We start from the raw sequence: 6,000 nt of genomic DNA, 5'->3' as shown, positions 1-6,000 counted from the left end.
GACTGACTGATGTGAGTGCATTTCAAGCACGACTTACACTTTCTCGGCTCCTGTCGCCATTTTGTCTCACTGCGCTCTGGAGCGCTCTGGCGGCAGAAACCTGAAGTGCGGCTTCAGCCGAACAAAACTTTATGAGTTTTTCTACGCATCTGTAGTGTGTCGTGACCATATGTCAATGAGTGGAGCTATAGTGAATTTATGAAATTGCTTCAATCATTTGTAATAGCCCTGTATGTGTAACCGCTCACGAAATAAAATGGGTGTTACATCTCATGTGATTTACCACACACACACACACACACACACACACACACACACACATATATATATATATATATATATATATATATATATATATATATATATATATATATTAGTCTGCAACTTTAATTATATATTCTTTTGCCACATATATTTCACAATTCTCCTGCTCCCCCTCTCTTGGTCCACCTCAGTCTCCCCCTCTCTCTTTCCACTTCATCCTCCTACCTCTATCTGCCCATCTTCTCCACCCCCTCTCTCTGACAGTTTCCTCATCCCATTCTCCCTCTCTTCCCCTATGCATCTCCTTCTCCCCTCCCATATGGTGTTTCTGTTCCCCCTGCACCCAGTCCATCACTTCCCCTCCTTTCACTGTGAACATTTCCTCCTTCCCTTCTCCCTTTGTCTATATCCTCCTACCTATATCTCTCTTTCCATCTCCTTCTGCCTTCTCACCCCATCCATCTTCTCCTCTCTATTCTCTTTATCTATCTTCTTCTCTGCTCTCTCTGTTCCTCCGCTCTTTGACCCCTCCCTGTGCATTCCTCCTCTCCTCGTACATCTCCTCCATCCCCTCCTGCCATCTCACTGTCCATCCCCTCCTCTATACACATCAATCTTCCCCCACATATGCACATCCACATGTGCAGCTCCTGTGCAATAGGTCGATGAGGCATGCTGATACTATACCCACAACATGCCTATCATACAGGGGAGCCTACATATCATGGGCTTGAAAACCATTTTCGTACCTATTGTGTTGGCTGCACTACAAAGTAAGTTGATAAGACAGGCCAATAATACTCACCATGCTTGGGGGTGGATATCCACTTCTTGTCCCTATCAAGTAAGCTGCCTCACAAAGCAGGTTGGTAAGGCAGGCCGATACTATATCAACACAAGCCTGTCATGCAGGGCAGCTTATATAACAGTGTCTGAAAAACACTTTTCTGCCTCTATTGTTGCTCCTATAGGACCTAGGAGGTTATAAATTCCATACCGCTCACACTCATGAACTTCACTCTTTCTGTGCCAAATTTAGTTTAAATTGATCCAGTGGGTTGGCAAGAGATCCTGGACATACATACATCAAACATATACACATACATAAAAACAGTCTACTTTATACAGGGTGATTCAGCTACCTCTATGGATGTCGTTTTATGCAACCTGTCATTTTATATTTGGCCTTGAAAAACCATGGGCGAGATTTTCATATCCTCTCGCTCGCTATGCACGAACTATTAGTTCTATAGAAAAGCGAACAGGATCTATTTGTGAAAATATTATGTACTGGGATGCATTTTCGCTAGAGGCTGTATTTTTCGAGTTATTCAAGAAAACGTTCAAAAATTATCTTCCAATCCGCTCCACTCTCTCACTCAACCCCAACCAGTCAGGATTTCTAGTATATTGTTCATGGCACTTCCTCCTATCACTCTACAAACATTTACAACTGTATGTATTATCTCCCGCTTTCAACCCCCTTGGTCTTCATTGACTGGCCTTATTACACCACCTGCGTAGTCGAACACCTAGAAACTGAAAAACTGAAGCTTGTGTAAATTTTAACTAACAGTTTTGTGAAATTTGACACCATAAAATAAACAATTACATCATTCTATTCGTTAAGCCTTCTGACTACGATTGTGCTTTTAAGGGTTAAGTTTCGATCAAATCGTCAACAAAATTAGTTTTAGCATAACGCTTACAAAAATATTTTTCTTTCATTACTCTCATGGGCATGTTTAAATTAATAACATTAACAAAATAGCCGACTATGCTGGTGGCATAATAGCCCAATCAATAGATGCCAAGAAAGGTTGAATATTGAGAATAGTTCGTGTAGTTTGAACTTTTTGTACAGTAGTAGGAGTGCCACAGACAACATACTATAAATTGTGATGGTGAGGGATGAATGTGGGGATGCAGGTGCGTTTGAAAGTCACTTTTGTACGTTTTTAATGAATAACTCAAAAATCATGGCCTCCAACGAAAACATATGCCAGTACAAAGTTAAACTACATTAAATTTCCTACAAAAAAGACCCATTACGTTTTTCTTTAGGACTAATAGCTAGCGCATAGCGAGCTATAGAACATGATAATATTGTGTGTGGTTTTTGAAAGCCAGATATAACATTGTGGGTTGCAAATAGGACTTTGGTTGTGGCAGCTGAATCACTCTGGATGTACTACCCTTCTCCCCATGGCTTTGCCCACATGTATGTGTTGCCATATAATACACATACATCTTCCTACCCTATCTTGTCCATCTTGTCCTCACTCTCTCTGCTTTCTCCTCCTGTCCCACTCTCTGTCCATTTCTTCCTCCTCCCTCTCAGACGAGCTGCTCTTCCATCCCTCTATCAGACCATCTCCTTCTACCCCCTTTTTCTATCCATCTCCACCTACCCCTCTCTTTCTGCTCACTTGCTCCTTCCCCTCTCTCCCTATGCATTTCAGTCCCCTTCTCTCCCTGACCTTCTTCTCATCCTCTCTCTCTCTCTGTACCTCTCATCCTCCTCCCTCTCTGTTCACATCCTCCACCATCTTCTCTCTGTCCATCTCTTCATCCCGCTCTCACTGACCACCCCCCCCCCCCCCATGCCATCCCTCTCTCCCTATCTGTCCCTTACTGCTTACTCTCTCTGTCTGCCCATTTCCTCTATCCATCTTTACTTCACCCCACCCATACCCTCCCAGTTGTGCTGACCCTGCAAAAAGGGTTGACAAAGCAGGCTGATAATACTCTCACAACACACCTATCACGCAGTGCAGTCTAAGCATCAAGGCCTTGAAAATCGACTTCGACCATTATGTACAGACTGTTCATATTCCATACAACATACCTGTTGTACAGGGTAGCCCATATGACAGGGGCAGGAAAGGCTCATTTTTGCCCATATCTCCACTCCTATGGGAGCCAGGAGCTTATAAACACATAGTGATACTTGTGAAGCCTTCAGTTTGTGCATCATATTTGGTTGGAACTGATCCAGGGGTTTGGTAGGAGATCCCAGATGTACCTGCATTTTTACAGAAATACAGACTGTTTTCATATATATATATATATATATATATATATATATATATATATACTCTTCTAAAAGTATAATGGAACTCATTAACTTAACCCTAGTACCAAAAGCAGCCTCTAATGTGCTGTGCTAACATTCCTTCCTACAGAAAACAGTCAGATACACAGGAACACATATATTCAACAACCTACCAGAGAACAAGTAATGTCATTTAAAATATGTGATGATGTTTAATACTAATTTATTGAACTTCTTACTGACAACTACTTGTACTCCACAGAAGATTACCTTCACAGAAACTCTTCAACTGCGAGGTGGCACAGTGGTTCCCACTCTGGACTCACAGTTGGGGTTATGCCAGTATAGATGTATGTCTGGCCATCCAGATTTAAATTTCTCTAGATGTCCTAAATCGCTCCAGGGCAAATGCTAGGATGGTTCTTTTCAAAAGGACATGGCTTATTTCCATCTCCATTCTTTCATAATCCGAACTTTTGTTCCATTTGTACTGATCTGCCTGTGGAAGCGACTTAAAACTGTAATCTTACTTCTTAAACTTTTAAAATTAGTTTTTGGTTAGTTTATAAACAGAATGAGCACTACAATGCAGTAATTTGAAGCCATTTAACTGTCTCACGTTTCAACTAAGTAAAACATTTGTCGAATGCAATTATGCAGTAACAAGCCACAAAAGACAATAAGTAGCTTATAGTACACTAAAATACTCTGAAAGGGGAGCTCTTATATACAGGGCGAATCACCTAAATTTTGCACTGCAGATATTGTGGAAATTGATAGTGCTGTTGATGTGCGGTTTTCACAAAATGGATTGGTAGCCAGGTGCTTGTATTCTTAGCCAATCAACACATTTTAATATTTTTGTGCAAACATATACTTTTTAAATGTAACAATGGCTACTGACGCTAACAAACTGAAATTAGGGTAAATTAGAATGTCAGTGGTGTTTTTTCCACGATGCTAGTGCGAGTCGTTTACGAAATATCGTATTTTGAAAAGTTTCCATACTGCCGCATGCTTGTGCCTTTCAATCTCTGTAGTTGATAGGTATAATGTTGTTATGTTTGCTTACAGCGTATTGGTGTGTTCATTGAGTGCATTGCGACTTGCTAGTCCATTAGTGTGTGACAATCCAACCAGTGGACGATGGGATTTATCAGTGCAGAAAAAAGCCAATATGCAGTGAGAGTGTAGGAAGAATGCAGTTTGTTCTAGCACAGTGTATGTGTCAAGATCCCCAATAGGCGTCAACCATCTCAGTGATTGTCAAGCTCTTCAACCAGTTATGTGAAAGTGGTAGCGTGACACCTAGACAACATATCAGATGGAAACAAGTCACGACAGAAGAGGATAAAATTAATTTTCTTATTGCCGATGCAGCTGATCCGCACATTAGCTCCTGTTTAACCACATGACAAAGTGGAAATAGTCAGACAAGTATCTTATGCGTTCTCCATTGACATAGGTTCCGTCCATATCACATCTATCCCCACCAAGAGTTGCATGGAAATGATTATGAGAATCGTGATAAATTCTGTACATGGGCATTAAGACAGGATACTCCAGATTTATCATGTACCTGGTTTATTGATGAACCCACATTTACCAATCATGGCCAGGTAAACAGCCACATGTACAGTTGGTCTGTTGACAATCCCAATTGGCTTCGTCAGGTGGACTGTCAGTGTCCATGGAATGTGGTGTTGGATAATGAACCATCATTTCATAGACCTGTTCGTCACAGATGGAACAATGAACACCCCCAAGTATCACAGCCTCTTAAGACTACCTTTCATGGATGCTAGAAAACGTCCCTCTGCAGCCTAGGAGACACCTGAGATTCCAACGTTATGGCTGCCCAGTCCATAGTTCACGAAGTACTACAGCATATCTTCATGAATTGTTTCCAAATCATTAGACTGGAGGCAGAAGGCGTGTACTTTGGCTGGCCTGTTCCCCAGATTTGACACCTGTAACCTATTTACTGTGGGGAAAGGTGAAATACACTATCTTTAAGAACATACCAACCATACCCAATGATATGCAATGACGTATTAGTTAAACCTGCTTGGATATCTCCGCTGAAATGGTAGCACATGTGCAGCAGTTTTTACATACCAGACTGGAAACGTGTGTTGCCAATGCCGGTGGTCTTTTGAACACTACCTGTGATAGTCAATTATCTTGTTACTGGTCAGATCCGCATGACCAGTGTATGTACTTGTGTTCTTTAGTGTGTGCTACCATAAGTATTGAACAGATGTCAGTGTGGAAACTTTTCGAAATACACTCCTGGAAATTGAAATAAGAACACCGTGAATTCATTGTCCCAGGAAGGGGAAACTTTATTGACACATTCCTGGGGTCAGATACATCACATGATCACACTGACAGAACCACAGGCACATAGACACAGGCAACAGAGCATGCACAATGTCGGCACTAGTACAGTGTATATCCACCTTTCGCAGCAATGCAGGCTGCTATTCTCCCATGGAGACGATCGTAGAGATGCTGGATGTAGTCCTGTGGAATGGCTTGCCATGCCATTTCCACCTGGCGCATCAGTTGGACCAGCGTTCGTGCTGGACGTGCAGACCGCGTGAGACGACGCTTCATCCAGTCCCAAACATGCTCAATGGGGGACAGATCCGGAGATCTTGCTGGCCAGGGTAGTTGAC

Source organism: Schistocerca serialis, chromosome 8 (assembly GCF_023864345.2).
Source record: "Schistocerca serialis cubense isolate TAMUIC-IGC-003099 chromosome 8, iqSchSeri2.2, whole genome shotgun sequence".
NCBI lineage: Eukaryota > Metazoa > Arthropoda > Insecta > Orthoptera > Acrididae > Schistocerca > Schistocerca serialis.
Note: the sequence above shows the minus strand (reverse complement) of the source record.